Genomic DNA, 20,697 nt, shown 5'->3' with positions numbered 1-20,697 from the left:
TTCTGGTGGGGGTTTTCGTTCAGAAGCTTGCTTGCCTAGCTGGTGTGGGCGACATTCAAGGTATTATCATGGTCCTTTTTTGTTTAACGAAGGCGAAAGTTTCTCTAGATTTGAAGACGGGATTTCATTCAGTTTAATGAAGTTTTGAAAAAACAGTCACGTCTTGACTTTCATTGACTTCTTTAGATTTGCATGATGTTATATTTGTGGGTAATGGGGACAAGGAATGAGAGTTAGCTGTGGAATGAGAGTTAGCTGTATAGAGCGACCATTTTTTCCGTTGAGCTGTTAATTTTACGGAGAAGGAGTCTTGTGTGAACTTTTCGATGAGAAGTTTCCTTGAATATCCGTTGTTGGTGTCATTCCTGGTAATATGATGACATTGAATTTCTACATGGACGAGGCAATACGACTTCGGACACCACAATTGGTCTCTATTTGTAGAAGGGGTGTCAGATGGAAGGTTCGAGGTGCCGATTGACTGCTCCAAAATCACCAACTTATTTTCTAAAATTTTCTGCTGCAATTGGAACAAATGCTGCTGCTAGCGGAAAAGGGTTGCACGTTTGACATTGATGCCTTAGCTGCCAAAGGATTTTTGTCGCTTTCTGGGCAGTCTGAAAGCGAGGTTGACGTGAATGGTTCATGTGGCCAAGCATCTTGTGGCTGAAGAAAACAAGGAGTCTATTGAACCAGCTACCATATGTTTTCAAAATTACCGTGAGATTTGCTTGGGTTCACTCATCTCCGGGCTTCACTCATCTTGAGTTACAATATCGCTGCTACAGGATTTACAACAATTTGTTTTGTTTTACAATAATTGTGCTGCTATCGAGGCAAAAAAACCAGTTATTTAAACGCGTTATTGTTTGTTAACTACACTAGCAAGACGGGCACCAAAAAGAGATGCTTTTATAAGTTCTTTTTTTATGATGAGCTGCCAATTTTGCTCCAATGGGGCTACACGGGCCTTGCCTAAGGCAAATTAAAGATTAGGTTCAGAATCACAATCAGAAAGGTACACATACTGTAGTATTGAGAAATACTACACAGACAAAAGACCATTGTCTTAATTGTTTATTCTAAATTGGAGCGTGCCATTTAAATTAAAGCCTCTTTTCACTAAATCAGATTTTGACTGATTTACTCTTATTAGGACTATAAAATCTTGTTTTGAAATCCACTCCTTTTTAAATACTTGTTCAATTTTTCTCATTTTTTCATGCTCAATATTTTAAAAGGGCGGCGATTATTAATACGTCCCTTTTAACTTAATTTGAAACAAACTGGATAAATATTTAGCAGTCTTGCCGGCTGCACTGAAATTCTCCTTGCTTTGATTAAGCAGAGGTGCACCTGCAATATGATGCATCAGAGAGAGTAATATGAATTTTTAATAAGTCAAACTGAAGGCTGCGGTTTTTATCAAAGGGGACTAATAAGTTAAAGATATTTGATTTGAAAAAATCAAATAAAAACTAGTTGAAAATTCCCTTATTAGAAAGGCAGAACAAAGGAGCAGGTGAAACCTGAATAATTAAATATTGAATCAGCCGCCGGTTTATGCTTACGAGCAAAAGGACTGGCCTGAAATCTTCAGTGTTTCATTTTGCTCAGTTAGCAGCAAGTTAGATATCTTCAGTTAGACCTTTTCAAAAAATAAATAATTTTTCTTTTCTGCATTTACAGTAAAATTAAACTAGTCTTTTTTCACAAATAAAACAGAGAATAAATTCTCATTTCAAGTTCGATAAAATTATAAAACGAGATACTCGAGATAACCCCATCTGAGGAAGTCTGGACTACAAGTACCCAAAGGACTACGGCAAGACGAAACTGACAACCAAACCAGAAGTGCCAAGTGGACAACATCAAGGCAACCCAAGAAATACTACTCAGTCATCGACCTTAGTAAGAAGATAAAATATTGATGAACAAAATAAGATTAACTCAACCTACCCTCATAGGTATATTTCTTTAAGCTGTTCGATTCGCTTATATAATCTAATTACACAGTGCTCTGTATTTAACCAACTAATTAATTCATACCTTTTCTAACTATTGTTTCTACTCTACTTTTTGTCAAGACAATTTGACGATTTAAGGTGAGACTTATAACTTAGGATAAAATTACTAAGCATTCAACCAGCAATGAGCGCTTAGTAAAACTGGTGCGACCGCAGCAGAGAACTACTCCTTAAGAAATTCCTTTTCCAACAAACTCGAAACAGCTTTTAAAATTCAAAAAAATATATTATTATTAGGATCTGTGAGTATTTGTCAGATTAGTTTCCAACCTCAAAAAGCCAGAGACAATGGGTATCTTTCGATAGAAACACAATTTCATTGTCTTCTACTTGACAGATATTCCTAGTAGGGTTCTTGCGAAAGCATCCCCTGCGCTAGCAGTCGCCCACGATATCCCTCCATCTCGCGGTCTGTTAGACGGCTTTCTAACTGACAATAGCTCATGAACTTAACTATTATCTATTATTATAATAATATATAAAATTTCTGAAAGAATCGTTATCTGCCTAAGTCCGCTAGTAAGATATACCCGTTTTGTCCAGTAATCCACTAAATTTTTGCTGAAACTTCAGTTTAAAGTTATCATCACTAAAATTAACGAAATTCTGTATTAAACTAAGGTGCTCAAAAACTTATTAAATATCTTCAATTATTTTTTCGAGGGGGTTAAGTGGTCATATGTGCGATCTAAGAGTACCCTAAATTGTATGATAAATTGAATTCTTCATCACATTATCTCAAACCATCCAGGCTTGTTGCTATTTATTCTAATCCTTCATCATTTCTCGAGGCTTATCCTCATTTTCTCTTAAACTAATTTTAATTCTATCCACCTTAACATAACTTAAACCTAAATCATCCATCAGTAAAACTACCAATTACTGAAACTAAGAGGAAAATAACAAAAACCACGAAGGAAGGAACGGATTTGGGTGTTCTTTAATAAATTATTAGTTTTTTAACACAGTTTAAATATACACCTAATAAACAATAAAATTGCGCACTAAAACCAATCTTAAACAATAACCACATAACACCAAACACCAAGTTTTAGTTTCAGCACAAAAATATCAGGTTTCACAACAAAAACTAACTTTAAAACACCACTGACACATCCACTTTATATTGATAAAATAGGTTTCATATGATAGCATAAGCACTAAAAAACTGATTTTTACCAGCCAAAATTTTTGGTTTTAGTCTAGGTTTCAGTTATAGGGTCAAACGTTTTAGTTAAAATAAGTATAGTTTCCGGTCAAAATTTTAAGTTTCTGTAAACGGATTCGGGTAAAACAGCAAAAGTTGAACTAGTCAAACCCAAATTTGGATACCATAAGTCAAAAACCTGGTCTTAAATGGTATGTTTTTGTTAGTTTCAGGTTTCAGAACACAAAAATTGAGTTTTTGGTCTCAAAATTGAGCTCCGAACGCCGAATTTTGACTTTCTAGAGAAAACTAACGGTGTTAAAACCCACCAAACCAATTTTAAATTTTGGTTCCTAAGGCTGAAACGTACGTTTCAGAATTGGTGTTTTTGGTTTCAGAACCAAAAATCTTGCTTCCCAAGAGAAATTTTTGTGAAATATTGAAAGATAATAGGAATCCTTAATGCACTAACAAATTTTTGAACTCAAAAAACTTCTAGGCGTTAGTTTCAGCCCTCAAACTTATAGTTTCAGAAAACTAAAATCGTCGTTTTAGGCTAAAACTTTCTTCTTTTTGGCAATTTTATTGCTGGAATAGAAATATATTAGAGAGACCAACCTAAATTTTCAATCTCAAAACTCTAAAACCAAGTGGTCAAACCATAGTTTCAGTTCTAGAAATCATAGTTTCAGCCCCAAAAACTTAGGTTTTCGCAAACAAAATTTTGATTTTGAAGTTGCAAACCTGTTCCAAATTCTAATTTACACTAGACCAGCTATCAAAAACCAACTTTTTATTTTCATGCATTGAGTTTGAGAGAGTTTAAGAGTTTTAGGTTTGAGATTTCAAAAACTAAGTTTAAGATATAAAAAGATTCGGTTTTCTCAAATTTTTTTGCAAGATAAAGCATAAACTAGGTATACTAAAGCTTCTAGACAATTTTAAGATTGAAAAAACTCAACTTCAGCTACCATAGTTTCAGGTTTCAGATTATCGTTTCAGTCAAAAATTTTTGTAAATATTTTAACAAAAAAAATTAAGTAGTGAGCTAATAATAGCCCAAAAAGGCATATAGTTAAATTGTTAACCATACCAAAAGCATCAATTAATTTTATCTTGAAGAAAGTTTCAGGTTTCAGTTAAGGTTTCAGCAAATGAAAACTTGAAAAACTTAGAAAAATTTTAGAATTTTTTTTCCAAAAAAAAAAAAAATTTAATTCTTATTTTATTATTAATAACCTTTGTTTATATTCAATAATTCCTAGGAGGTTTTCATAACTCTAAAACAAACTAATCAAACAGTACAACTTAGCTTAAGAAAAAGAAAACATCGTAAAAATTCATATCAACACATTTTAAAATTGACGTCAGTACAATAAATTTAAAATTCAAATTAGGAAATAAAGTCTCTAACATCATATGGTATATCACTAACACGGAAAAAGATCATTTTAGTATACTAGCAAAGCACCCTAACGACAATAAACACCAATTATACGTCTTTTTTTGACGATACACTCCAGAAATTGACACAATTCTTCAGCAAATAAAAATACCAAATAATATAATTTATATACCGCAAGAACGATTAATTGCTTCACTCCCGATTGCTTTTTGATATCATAATATACCTTACCACAAAACTACTTGCATTTTAATAATTTTTTATTAAAAACACAAATTTTTCCTTAACAAAAATTAAAAACATAACAAGTTCATTCCAAATTGATTAGAAAAGTTTAAAAATTTTTTATATTGTTTATCATTCCCTAAATAAATATTTATGTCCCTAAAATGATGTAAAATGCTATGACTAACTTTTATCCAGTAAATACAACAGCATTTAATTTAAAATTAAAATTAAAAAATAAATCCACAAAAATTATTTGGTATATCACCAAAATCCAAAAAGATCAAATCACAATTTTGTCCAAACACCCACACAAAAATTTTCACGAATTAACCATTCTTTCCAGCAGCAATACCCCAGAGATAACCTCTATCTTAAAAAAGCTTAAACAGCCCCATATCACTATTGATCTATCTAACAAAAATTCGTATTCATTGAACCCAGCAAATTTCATTGTAACTTAAATACAATTATTTCAGTCCGTACAATTGATCAGTACACAACACATCCAAACCGTTTATATATTGTTAACAAAACATTGAGTGAATTAAACAAAGATGGCAAACGTAGTAGCATACCCAGATTTAGCTCTCGAAAAGTTTAACGGCTAAGATCCGAATGAAGATGCAAGAGATTTTCTTGATATAGTATAGAAAAAGATAGCATTTTTGCTAGGCACTAGACCAGGAGACGCAGGTGACGAACAAGACGCATATGATAACAGACAAAGAGCCTTTTTTGGTTCAATTTTAAGAGGTCCAGCCGCTCAATGGTATCAAGGATTAGCAGCAAACTTACCTTGGAATGATATAAGAGATCAATTCATAGATAGATTCACTGATGATAAAGATAAGTATAGGAGACGAATAGAAGCAGAAAACATAAAAAGACAACCTGATGAATTCATTAAAAGCTACATACATAGATTAAGCACCGCAGTAGACCGTGATGGCCTAATCCAACTTTTAATGATGATCAAAGAACAGCAAAGAAAATGGAGTTCTTTGTACGCGGCTTAAGCCCGCCAGGCTTGAAACAAAAGGCTCATCAATTCCTAATTGAGAACCCACCCGCAACATGGCAACAATTAAAAGATCATATTTCAACAAAAGACTTAAGTTTTGCAGTAAGTAGTGAGTTTACTGGAACAGCCTCAAGTAGTGTTGATAATAAGTTGGAGATAGAAGGAATAAAGGATCAGCTTAAGGAGTTAACAGGACTAATGAAAGATCATAAAATAAATGCAGCCTATAATCCAAATGAACCCAGAAAAAAACAAAACCATACCCGATTTTGTAAATGGTGTCGTAGGTCAGGTCATACTATCAGTGTTTGTTTTAAATATAGAGACCACAAAGATCAAAACAGAAAACCACCCCAGTATCGTGAAAAATTCTCAGACAATTATAATAGGAGATCTAGGCCTCGAGAAGAAAATAGTTATAACAATCGATACAATGGCTATAACCAGCGAAATAACATTAGGAGACTATATTCTCCGTATCCTAGACAGTTCAATAATAGTTTCGATAGATCTCGATCTCAAAGTTTTGGATCAAGAGATAGAAATTTTAATAATAGATTTAACGACCAAAATAACCCATTTTATAGTACTTACAACACCACCTCAATTAACGATAAACAAAATAGGAACAGAAGCAATTCTATACCCGATCGAAATAGAAGATCATTTTCAAAAGACAATTATAGAACGCAATACCAAAACAGACCTCACGAAAATAAATTCCCATCCTACAATAATCAATCAAGATCCCTAGGTGATTCAAAACCATCCTCCAGAGAAAATAGTCGAGACAGAAACCCTAAAGTACAATTTAGTGAGAATAAAATCCATGGCTATTAAGGCGACGACGAAGGCGAGGAACTTACTTTAAACTAGAACAGTCTCCGCAAGATAAAAGTCACAAATGTATATTAATCAATATCAACATCCCGTCGGAGACAAAAATAAAAACAACGGCCTTGAAACCCAATTTTTAGTAGATACTGGAGCAATTTGGTCACTGTTAAATTATGATACCTATTTAGAATACGCAAAAATACAAAAGTTGACACTTACTAAAGCAAAATCCAAAACATTTGCTGTTAATGGACAAAAACTCAAACTCTTAGGATATACAAACTTTAACGCTAGTTTTGACAGTAAAGGTGATTTTTTTGTAAAAATTCGAGCATGGGTTGCGGCCAAGGACGGATGTAAACTTAATATATTAGGTATGGATTTCCTCTCTAATTCAACTAAATCGATCGATTTTTCAACAGCAAAACTAGAACTTAAAATGTACCCAGGAGTATCAGTCGCTATAAGCAATATAAAAAGCAAAAGCTATCCATTTATAAGTAGTTATCAGAATGTATTTTTGGACCAATCTATAACTTTAGCACCAAAATCAACTCGTGTCATTTCCATATCCCCAGCTGACAAAGTTTTTAAAAAAGGAACATCGTTCAAACTTGATAAAGACCTACAACAAAAAGGAATATACACTTATAACACATACTGTAATCATGACGAGAAAACGTTACCTATAATGTTAAACAATCCTAAAGAATCGAAGGTCATTATATCCAAAGGTTCAATTGGACAAATTTTCGAGGACATTGAAACTGATTCAAAAACAATCTACAGAGTCGCAGACAATATAGCTTTTATGGAAGTTTTGTTCAACAAAAATGAACATCTTGATCATATTTTTCATGTAAGCGAGCAATCAAAAGATCAACTGTTTTTCAAAAATGCATCAATTGGTGAAAATCATAAAAATTCAAAAAGGAAAAACAAGGAAATTTTTAAACAAAAAGAACTAGATTAAACTAATAAATACGAATTAGAAACAGATTTCAGCAAGGAATTGAAGGACCTGAAACCCAAATCTGAATTAAACTCTCAAACACATTTTACAAATATACAAATTCATGGAATCCAAAAAAAATTTGACAAAACAAAACAAGAGTTTCTAAAAAAAACTTGACTTTACTCACTCTGATATAGACCAATATCAATTACAAGACCTAATGAATTTGCTATTACAAAATAAAGACGTATATTCACAACATAAATACGACGTAGGACTAATAAAGCAAAAATTCCATGTAAAGCTTTTACCAAACTCTGTATTGACTAAACAAAGACCATCAAGAGTTTCATTGCATTACCAAGAAAAACTGAATGACTTACAAGACCAACTATGTAAATCAGGAATAATTAGAGAAATGGGAAGTAATACCGAAATGGCATCAGAATTTATAAACCCAATTATAATACTTCCAAAAGGGAACATTGTCAAGCTCGCTATCGATGCCAGATACCTGAACTCAATAACTGACTTAAGTTGTTATTCATGGCCATTAGAACCAATAGGATCGCTCATCACTAAGCTAAAAGGAAATTTCTTCACCACGAGTGATTTATGCTCAGCATACAATCAAGTACCTTTAACAGAAGAAACACAACAATTAACAAGCTTTGTAATTGGATCAAAACAATATACTTTTAAACGAGGTTTTTACGGATTATGTGGTCTACCAAATTTCTTCAGTAGAATAATGACAATACATTTTGCACCCTTAATAAAAACAAATCAAGCAGTAACTTATATAGACGATACAATAATGCAAGCACAAACTGTAAAGAAATGTTCGACATCATTGCTACATACCATGACTTATTAAGAAAATCAGGACTAAAAGCTCAACCAGAAAAGACAAATTTTTTTTTGAGAAGAGTACAGTTTTTAGGACATGTAATAAGTAAAAATGGCATACAACCAGTCAAGAAAAAGGTAGATGATCTCAAAGCATTGAAATCGCCAGAGAACAAAAGAGATGTAATGAGAGTGTTAGGTTGTTTAGGATTCTATAGTATGTATATAAAGAATTTACATGTAGACTCAAAACCTTTCTATGATTTGATACGGAATGATACAGTTTTTAAATGGACACAAGATCATGAAAATCTATTTAACGAAATAAAAGAAAGAATTAGCGCAGATACAATTTTAGCAATACCAGACACAAGATATCCTTTCCATGTACACGTAGACTCATCATCAATAGGAATAGGTTCAATATTGGTACAAGAATTCCCAGAAGGAAAACGTATAATATCCTTTAATTCAAGAGTATATAACAAAGAGGAACAAAAAATGTCAACAACAGCTAGAGAGCTTTGCGGTGTTGTAGCAGTTCTACAAACATAAGAACACTATTTATTAGGTTCACCACATCCAATATATCTCTACACTGATCACAAAGCTTTGATTTACCTTTGGGGAAGAAGAGGTAAACTTTCCCATAGATATTTTAGATACCAATTGGTTATATCACAATTCCAAAATTTGAAAATTATTTGGACCGAAGGAAAAAACCTAGCATTCCCGGATATTTTAAGCAGAAATGTAACAACTAAAGATTTAGACAAACACCAATTAAAACATAAGAAAATTCCCAAAGACATTCTATTCTACGACGAAAATTGCTAGGAAGAAAAATACTTCATAGTACATGATACCCAAAAAGGACCCAGCGACGAATTTTTTCCTGTCATTAAGCAAAATAAGAACGGTGTAACTAGATTCAAAATAAACAACGACAAATTAATCAAAATACCCAAGGAAACAAAAAAAGACCAAATTTGCTCACTAACTGATATAAGTTCTTGCTTTATACAAGGTTCAGCTATCAACCAAGTTAGAATGATTGAAAACAAAATACCAAATAATAATGCAAATGATGAAGAATCAGATCATAACTACTCTGAATTGTCCTTCGAATTAAACACTAACCCAACCCAATTTGGGGATTGTATGTCAAATTACGATATTGAAGACCAGTCCGACCTCTTACACCTAGACTTTGAAACGATTGATGAACAAGATGAAATCCTTCAAGAATGTTTGCTAAACGATGAAATTGCACTATGTGAACAATTAACCAATAAACTAGAAAACAAAAAAATTGCAACCAAACTGCCTAACGAAACACTTACAAACAAGGATAACCTTACTCAGATTTTCACTAGTTTCAACAACCTAGGAAAAAATATAGATTTAAACACGGAACTCATTGCCAGAGAACAAGACACCGATGCAGTCATAAAAATCGTAAAAGAATTAGTAAGAAACAAAAACAAAGACTCAAAAAATATACATTATAGACAACCGAAAGCTTTATCTTCATATCTAAACAAATTTGAAACAGTATTATTATTAGGAAATATTCTTTGCATCAAACAAACATCAGATAATCTCGAAGTGAAAGAAATTAAAATTTGTGTACTTATGTCAATTTTTATAAAAACATTTGAATTGGCCCATACAGATCAATTAGCAGGTCATGTAGGAAAAGACAAAACCATTGCGAATATAAAACGATTTTGCTTTTGGCCAGGCATGTATAAATGGATAACCCAGTTAATAGCAGGATGTCTTGACTGTCAAAAAAATGAACACAAACGTCACGATCTTAACCAAGCACCCATAGAACAATGGACGGATACAGTACCTTTCCCGTTTCATACTGTACACATAGATCATAAGGAACCAATTAATCCTACATCAAACGGAAAGAAACACTGTTTAGTTGTGGTAGATTCATTTTCTCGATTCCTCCAAGTATATCCAGTAGCTAACACTACCGCATTTGAAACAAAAAAAACTTTAGAAAAATTTATTCTCACATTTGGTATTCCACAAAAACTAGTTTATGATAAAGGAACAGCTTTCATGAACGAAGATTTTACTAGTTAGCTTCATGAACTAGGAATAACACATGCTCCCAGAACCGCATATTCACCGTGGACAAATGGTAATGTGGAAATACAAAACAAACATCTAGGAACACATTTTAGAATTTTCTTTGATCAAGCAAAGGGAAATTGGAGTGATCTAGCTGCGAAATTCGCTTTCGCTCATAACACCACTATCAACGCAAGTACTGGATTAACAGCATACGAAATTGTTTTCGGACAAAAACCTCAAATACCAATCTCTTTAAAACTAGGATTACTCCGAAATTCAGAATTAACGTGCAGCTCTGAATTCTGTGCTAATCTCCCATTACACAGTTATTCTTTACAAACATCATCAAATAAAGCTATACAACCATTATTAAAACTAAAAATTAACACTTCACTACTTATCCGAGAGAACCAATTTAAATACATCTATAATACAGCTTACAAGAAAAGTCTTGAAAACAACGCCAAAATCCACAAATATCGAAATAAATATAAATTAGGAAAACCCTTAGAAATAGGTCAAAAAGTACTGATGGAAAACCATTCCATAGAAAATGGCAAATCAAAAAAAATTACAAGAACTACGATCAGGCCCATATACGGTAACAAATAAAGTAACGAATGTAAATTGTGAAATACAATTAGATTCAGATCAAACTATAAAAAGGACAGCTCATAGAAACCATCTAATTGAATACTTTCCCATTGAAGAAAAAGCAAAAGAACTGGTGAATGACTATGTTTTAAAAGACCAATTCTACAAACCATTCTATGAAAATCTAATGAAATCAAGGAATAAAATTGTCAATACACCACTCACCAACAAATCATTTCAAAACCCAATGGGTTCATCAGAATATTTACCTGTCGAAACACACCATAGACGAGAAAATAATATAGAACTACATGAAACTGAGCAAGAAAAAACCCTAACGAATATTGACTCAGGATTTCAAGAGCACAACTCAGAAACTATACAAATGCCACATACACCAGGATTAGCTCAGAGAAGGCTAACCTCAACACCTCTTTATCCAAACGATAGGAATGGTAATAATTTCGATGAATTGTCATATATACCAACTACATCAAGTCACAATCTCTAAAACGGACAGACATCTGTTCAAACGGGCTCGACAAATGAAAGAATTCAGAGACATCGGCGACAACCCAGCTTCTACCAAGCAGGATTCAACTAAAAAATTTCTAATAAACTTCACTAGCTAAAAACTCATTTTGTAATCTCCGGGTCATCAATTTGGATACAAAAGATTATTCAAACTATGACCCCACACGTAATGGTCAATCAAACTAGTCAATTTAAAAAAAAAAACAATGGTTTCTTCCAATAAAAACCAACCAAAAAAATTTACTATTGCTAATTTTTAGCAACTTCGCGATAATGATGAAATTTACTACTCTTCTTTCAACATTTATACCTCTTGTCATTCTACAGAATGATGGTTTAGAAAACGTATCGAATTCTCTCAAAGTTACTCACTATGACTGTTCAAGCATGCAGGATAATAAAATGTATGCTTTAAATCAAGTGGTCCCATGTAAAGTTAGCCCAGAAAACCTTTACGCTACCGATAGCACAATTAGCGTATATCAACGGTCTTATAGAACATACGTGAACGCAGTTATGTGTAAAAACAAAACATTTCCCATTCGTTATAATTGCGGAATGTGGGCACATTTTTCCATCGTTCACAATATGAACATGATAACCTATGAAATTATTATACCACCAGAAGATTGCGAAAAAGCAGCAAAGAACAACAAAATTTTAGTGAATGAAGATGGATACACCCATGAACTCATTATAAAAATGAATGAAAGTATTTTACAACACAGAAATGAAGGAACATCATTAGAAGGCGATAGTTCGACAGCATGCAAGAATAGGGGACAAATCAAACACTATAGCTACGAAACGCACATGCAAAAAGTTCAACTCAAAGTAAATCTAGAAACAAAACAAGTACAAAATCCTTACGCTATCCCATTACCACGCACAGTACTCGAAGGCGGATGCGAATCAACATCATTAGACCCTTATGCTTACACTTGGGACATGCCCGAGAATTGCGTGGTCACAAAATTGTTTTCTCAAAAAGCGAAAATGGTCAAGTACGCTAATAAGTTGGACCACCCTCAATATCATATACTGAGTGAGGGATCGGCACCCAATGGCTTAGACCTCAAAATTCGCATTTACAACAAGCAGCAAGAAGTCTGCAGCAGGCCAGGAGCATTATATAAAACAAATTTTGAGTCCTTGTTTATTTCTTATTCAGGCGGGTTTGATATGAACACTGGTAAATCCAGCAACATACGACACGATGATAGAAATTACTATCAAATGCAAATAAATGAGAACGATCAAATAAGAGTGAAACCTTTGAACTATCCTCTGGGATCAGGTAATTTTTCATTCCTCCATGATGAAAGTAAAAATAAAAATCGGGATCCTCTTTGGCGCCATGTATGTTTCGATGAAATTGATTACGAACTTCATCTGGGTGCAAAGTTAGATTACATAATGTATTTTAATGCTAAACAACTCAGACATTCTGAAATGACATTATTACAGAATCAATGTGAACTCGAAAGAACACAAATTATAACAATAATGATGTTAGCTTTGTAAAATACCAGGCTTGCAGGATATATGTTAACCGGCAATCGTTCTATGTTTTTGGACACCGATGGAGCAGTTGGCTGGCTGTATCACTGCCCTAAAAAAGTTTCACCTCTTAAAGTTCTCGAAAAATGCTTTGATCGAATACCGATCTTTTACAATGGGCGAACAATGTTTGTCGACCCTATTACCCGCCAAACTTTTCCTTTTGCCAACGAAATACACTGCGTTGGTGGCTACAAAAATGCCTTTCAACTTGATTTAGATGATAAATTATCTTGGTACCAATTAATGCCGGCTCCAATACCTTTCAAGACTCCGTTGATGTTCGCTCCACAGGATATAGGCCATATTACGGAATTTCCCGTATACGATTCGCGACGCGCAGGCATGTATACCCCAAAACAATTAAAAGCTTTTTGGGATAACATTATTCATAACACAGCATCAACATCTATTCTCAAAAAAATTACAAGAACTGTTCTCCAAAATGGACACATGGATTATGCAAATTCCGACGCTTTAACCGCCGCAATGGGTTTAAACCAGAAAATTTATCTAGATTCTCTGCTCTCACCAGGATTTTTTATGAATAGTTTCATCGGAACATTCGGTTTTGTTGCTTTTTTCTTAGAAAAATTGGAATTTATTTTGACTGTTTTTTTTTTCTCAAATTCCTGCTAGAAATAATAGTAACAATTATTAAAGCTTTGGAAATTAATAAGTTAACAAATCGTACTATGAGCTTCTGGAAGATAATATTAGGTGCAACGTAAAACCTTTTTGTTCTATCAGTCTTTACTTCCATTTTCTCAAACGAAAACTCCAATCTTGAATCATCAGATTCGCGAAACTCAAGACAAAAACAAATACGACAACAAAATCATAATCAAAATATTTACCAAGAAAGCACTGCTTCAATACCTATGGTAGAGCGAAATGAGCCTGCAGTACCCTTAATGTCACCAGATTCGCGAAACGAACCTGGTTTATACCCAGACCTAAATAACCAAAATTAACATTTAGTACGGACCAATGTAATAGGAACAATCTCTAGCACAACAATCCCTCATCCAACCAACAACAACACTATAACACCAATCTAAGCAACAATTTTCTATTTCAGAATGCCCTCATGAAAACTGTGCATCCCCATAGACTAAATGCTAGTCGATATTTTAGACAGACAAGTTCTTTTACTGATTCAATTTCCCACACTTACAAATAAACTGTTTACACGAATAGCAGCTGTTGACTTACCTCAATTGGGAACCAATAATTTTATACGCCTCAAGCTAATTGTTTATCCAGGAAAAGTGGTTCATGAAGCTGTCATTGAATCATCGAATCCCAAATATAATTATATTTGTTCGTTTCTTAAAATTGACGAATCTGCTATCATAAAAATTACTTCAGAAGGAGTTCATTTTTGTGTGTGAAATACCACGATACAAAGAATTTACTTGAACACAAACATTTAAATATTGGTAGGAATTTTGGATCGAGACATTCGTTTATTAATTCAACTCCCAGGTTATGCAAACAAACTACCAGCAAAAATAGCATCAGCAAGATAACCAAAAACCAAACCAAATGATTGCATTCACCTTATGATAATAACTTATCCTGAGGAAACTGTTCAAGAAATTGAAATTGACTCTTCAAACAAAAAATATGATTATATTTGTTCTTTACTGGAAAGAAATAGCTCAGCAGTCGTCATTACCGATTTCGAAGGAATTCACTTCTGTGTATAAGTATTAAACCAGAAACAACAAACGAATTGAATGGATACTTTCCAAATCTAAAATTTGGAGAAAAATAAATGTTCCTTGACACACTAAATCAAAATTTCAGCTTAATCATATCTTGTCCTCATTTCCCAAAGAAATTCTATTCCCGAGTCACAACAGCAATTTTACCTTCGTAGCAATTGATAACAATTTACACTTAATTATCAACGACTTTCACCATAATCAAAATTACGACATTATCGTAAAGCAAACCAATCCTAGATACAAAGATATTATTCACATCTTAAAGTATAAAAACTCAGCCATATTCGAAACTGCTTGCGAAGAAATTATTTTTTGTTAGTAAAATAATTGAACATAAACTCATGTTATTTAAACACAACAATCGTCACGTACTCCTTTACCAAATAGAAAAATACTTCGACGCTTGTAACGGTTCATATTGTCCAAAACTTATCTTATATTTCGATTATTGTAATACTTGGGAAGACGGAACAATTGAAGTCTTCCACAACTCGCCATATTGGAACTTTTTTCTCGAATACATGCTTAAGTCATCTGCCAAAAGACATAAGCGATTTCCATTCAAATGATCTCACTAACCTCTCGTAATCTGTTTATCCGGTTACCAAACCTACGTTACTTACTCATTGGAGTAGAAAAACACTCTGAAAACTTTTATCTTTTACATGTGAGTAAGGTTAACTCCAGTATAGCAACTACAATAACAGTTCCAGGAAATCACCCTAATTTCCTTGAACTAAGTCATTTTCTTGCTTTTGACACAAATGCAGAATTTTTTCTAAATCCACCTATTTTCTCTAATTAGAAAAAATGATGTTTAATATCAACGACCAACCAGTTTCAGTTATTCATATAAAGAAAACATTTGAATTACAACCACATTTACAAGTTTACATGATAGTTAATGTTCGATACATCGAAGCAGGTACTTTTGAGGAACTTAGTATTTACCCCACTTCCCGACATTGGCCATTCTTTCTTTTTGTATCTGATCACCCAGAGTCTTGTCCTACCAATATTGAATGTGAACATTGTACCTTAGACTAGAATGATAATTTTTTACGAAGGAACCTTTGTCCAAATTAAAGGGTTCCAACGCTCCTTCATTCTAGCAGAAAATTTCAAAATAATCCCCATTTTTATAATTCATTTCGAAACGCTTTATAAAGGCGAACTAAACAGCACCATTATTAAACCAAGCAATAAATACTGGCATTTAATACTATGTCTTGCAAATAGCCTAACATTTCCCATTCCCTGCGATCTAGACCAGATTGAATGAGCAGTGAGAATGACAACTGAATGTCCTATATGTTTGGAAATTTGCGATCAAATGAAAAAATTACACAAAAATTTACCTCCACTGCCACCACATTTAATTTGCGTTAATTGTTATAATAAACTCAAGCTAAGAGCTAGTACACAATTCGCAAAAATTCCTTGCCCCATTTGCAGGCAGATTATTTATGTAATTAATATGACAGAATACGATGTCTGTAATATCTGCAACCAATTAGTGTTATCCAGAAACAAACGAAAGGGTGAACATATGATAGTTAAGCACCCTTATATTACTGTATGCAATAACTGCATTGAGAAATGTAAAAACATCTGCCGTATCTGTTTTTCCAAAATTGCCTTTGATGAGTTTTGGGCATAACTTCTTTTTATACAATGGCAAACGAATGCCCTGTTTGTCTAGAATTGAAAACAACTCTTCAATTAAGAAAACTTCACAAAAGAAAGTATCCACAACCCTTTCATTTTATTTGTAATGAATTCTACATGACTCTCAAATCCAAAACTAACTTAATTTTTGACAAATTCTTATTCCCAACATGCCGCCAGGATGTTCACGTACTAAATTTCGAACAAATTAACAAATGTCTGACCTGTAAAGGCAATAAGAAATGAATAAACAAGTATGCTGTTTGTTTAGGAAGTCGCAAAATGTTCTGCTTGGTAATGGACATTGATTTCGTCCTTGATTATAATCTTCTCGTCCAAGTTGACGGTTACCAAGCGCGCACAAACCGTATTTATATTCATCCCGATCAACAGCAGTTGGATATTTTTTGCACACGTTATAGTCCTTGCTTCCATGATGAAGAAAAATTTACTGTCAAAAGCAGCAGTAGATTTTTTAATATTATCTGAAATGCATTCAACAATGATGAAGATGTTATCGACATAAATTTCCAAACCTCCAATCGACTTATTCTTTAATCTTTCCTTCTTTAAAAAAATGATTCAGATAAATTTACCAGCTTTTATATGTAAAATTTTTCAAGCTTGTTATTTTTATTTCCAAAGTTTTCTTTATTTTTCTCAACCCATTTTACAGTACTTCCGAAAAACCATTGAACAACCCACTCTTGAATGCCCAATTTGCTACTTACCAAAATCCAAATTCAAGAAACAACATAATAACGAGCCACATCATCCACCACACTTTATCTGTATAGACTGTCATGACCAAATTATAGCCCATTTTTCTAAATATGGACAGATTTTATGCCCCATTTGCCAAGTCCCAAATTATACCAAATCACTTTCATATTACTCCCCTTGTTGTTCATGCGATAGTATGGTTAAAAGCGCAACTTGGGGAAGTACCCAGACCCAAAGTATGGCAAGCTATCAACATCTTAGTGATTGCCATCAAGGTATCACTATTTGTACAAGATGCCTCCCTAATACTGCAAAACTTTGTCCCTTATGCCACATCCCTTGTGATTTTTCCGACCCCTGGAATTAATTCTCCACACTATCTGATGTCATTATACAATTCCTCTACACTTCTACATTTGGTAAGGCCTCAATCCTTCAGTAATTTGCTCACAATTTATATATCTTTATAAACAACAGCAAAAACAAAAATACCCTTTAAACATGCTATATTATATACTATTTACCCCCCCCCCCGGTTTTTTCTAGTCCCTTTCATCTATAAAAGGGGACCCCATGGTAAGCCTGTGGATGACCCCAGGTGGACATACCTTTAATATTAGGGGTTAATTAATGCCCAAATTTCCATTTTTTTGCTTTAACTACATTTGCATTTTTGCTTTAAGTTTCATATCTGAGCTTAACTCAGTGTTGTAAAGTGCTTTATTCCTGTTGTTAATAAACTCCATGATAGTTTTTCTTCATTTGTTTTCCGTGGTGGGTTTGTGTGAAACCACAAGATTATATGTTCCACCTTTTATATATATATACAATTTTACACTTTGTCCTTCATTGTTCAAAACAGTTGATAATTAGCCTGAATATCCGAATGTAATTCGGGATTTTGGATTTTGGTCATTTTATATTGATGTTTAGCAAAATGGAATATGACCCAATTTTAAACTGGAACTGCAGAAATGCAGACCCAGCACCAGAGGAGTTCAAAAGAAAGCTGCCTCTCAGGAAGAAACAACGGAAACCTCTAGCAGTTCAATCTTTGTCAATGGACGACGGGTTAAACAAGAACCCTCGCAATTTTCCCAGTTTAACCCAAAGATTGGAGCTGCAGAAGTGCAGAGAAACCAAATTGGATACGGAAAATCCAAAATATATAACGAGTTTAAAGTACTCAATAAAGGAAAATTATAACAGATGGAAAGTACCATCGTTCATTGAAGTCGTCAACTCAACGACAATGGAAAAGGCGATGATTCCTATCGATTTCATAACCCAGCCAGAAGTGGTTATAAAGAACGAAAACAACTTCTGGAAATTAAAGAAGAGGGAGGAACACGGCTACATCCTCAAGGCAACAGGCACGCAAGTCACCATCCCGTTCGAGGGAATAACTGCTTTTTCGAACCATGTAAAATACAGACAGGAAGAACAGGACGACATTCAACAACTTACGGACGGAATGAGCAGACTACGAATCAAGAACAAATCAAAAAGAAGAAAATCGTGAAGTTGCAACAAAAACTCGAGGCTTCACAGAGGAAGATAGCGATCCTCAGATCATACAACGTGGAGCTAGAAGCCGGAAGGAAGCTCTAGATAAAACCTAACTTATCTTTATAACTTTTTCATTCGATGTTCTTTTTAAATTTTATAACTATAGTATTTAAACATTAAAGTGTTTAAATTTTTCTGAGAAATACTACACAGACAAAAGACCATTGTCTTAATTGTTTATTCTAAATTGGAGCGTGCCATTTAAATTAAAGCCTCTTTTCACTAAATCAGATATTGACTGATTTACTCTTATTAGGACTATAAAATCTTGTTTTGAAAATCCACTCCTTTTTAAATACTTGTTCAATTTTTCTCATTTTTTCATGCTCAATATTTTAAAAGAGCGGCGATTATTAATACGTCCCTTTTAACTTAACTTGAAACAAACTGGATAAATATTTAGCAGTCTTGCCGGCTGCACTGAAATTCTCCTTGCTTTGATTAAGCAGAGGTGCACCTGCAATATGATGCATCAGAGAGAGTAATATGAATTTTTAATAACTCAAACTGAAGGCTGCGGTTTTTATCAAAGGGGACTAATAAGTTAAAGATATTTGATTTGAAAAAATCAAGTAAAAAACTAGTTCAAAATTCCCTTATTAGAAAGGCAGAACAAAGGAGCAGGTGAAACCTGAATAATTAAATATTGAATCAGCCGCCGGTTTATGCTTACGAGCAAAAGGACTGGCCTGAAATCTTCAGTGTTTCATTTTGCTCAGTTAGCAGCAAGTTAGATATCTTCAGTTAGACCTTTTCAAAAAATAAATAATTTTTTTTTTCGGCATTTACAGTAAAATTAAACTAGTCTTTTTTCACAAATAAAACAGAGAATAAATTCTCATTTCAAGTTCGATAAAATTATAAAACGAGATACTCGAGATAACCCCATCTGAGGAAGTCTGGACTACAAGTACCCAAAGGACTACGGCAAGACGAAACTGACAACCAAACCAGAAGTGCCAAGTGGACAACATCAAGGCAACCCAAGAAATACTACTCAGTCATCGACCTTAGTAAGAAGATAAAATATTGATGAACAAAATAAGATTAACTCAACCTACCCTCATAGGTATATTTCTTTAAGCTGTTCGATTCGCTTATATAATCTAATTACCCAGTGCTCTGTATTTAACCAACTAATTAATTCATACCTTTTCTAACTATTGTTTCTACTCTACTTTTTGTCAAGACAATTTGACGATTTAAGGTGAGACTTATAACTTAGGATAAAACTACTAAGCATTCAACCAGCAATGAGCGCTTAGTAAAATACTTTCCTACAAAATGCAAGAGCTGCGTGAGGGGCCTCGGAGAAACTGGCTTGTCCTGACCGCTTAGTCTGATCGAAAATTTTTGTTGCTAGTAGGTTTTGTAATTCAGTGAAAAAAAAAAACGTGCTGCTTCCTTCATATTGTCGGTTGAAACCTACTAATTCTTCATGGACAAATTGCATTCCACGAGTTCTTAAAAAAAAGGCATTTCGTTTTGGAGTCGTCGCCACCGAGTTGAAGAGCAAATGTCGCACAAGTTTGCGATTTCTTAGTACCCAAAAAGAAATGACGATATTTGTAAAAACCTGGCTGAGTGGTTCCCAGATGACTGTTCGGAATACGTATTGATCGAAAGCGGGCTCGCTTTCAATGTGTGTTTTGGCTGAACGTTTCTGGTTTGATTGGATGGAAACAGCAAAGAACGTCAAGTAGATATTTTAGCTGTTCCGGTTTGGTTCTTAGAACTTTAATTTCGCATTTTA

General features: G+C 33.7%; 1 protein-coding gene across 1 annotated transcript in view; it reads left to right on the top strand.

Moving 5' to 3' along the window:
• Positions 1 to 2,656: 2,656 nt before the first annotated feature.
• Positions 2,657 to 20,697, top strand: part of LOC134846035 (nuclear envelope integral membrane protein 1-like) — a 240,495-nt gene continuing 222,454 nt past the window's right edge. The window contains exon 1 of the mRNA XM_063863209.1: positions 2,657 to 2,670. The gene's annotated coding sequence lies outside the window, so the exon portion shown is untranslated. The remainder of the gene's footprint in view (positions 2,671 to 20,697) is intronic.

The sequence above is a fragment of the Symsagittifera roscoffensis genome, chromosome 5 (assembly GCF_963678635.1).
Source record: "Symsagittifera roscoffensis chromosome 5, txSymRosc1.1, whole genome shotgun sequence".
NCBI lineage: Eukaryota > Metazoa > Xenacoelomorpha > Acoela > Convolutidae > Symsagittifera > Symsagittifera roscoffensis.
The sequence above is the reverse complement of the archived record's forward strand: the minus strand, read 5'-3'. Positions and strand labels throughout refer to the sequence as shown.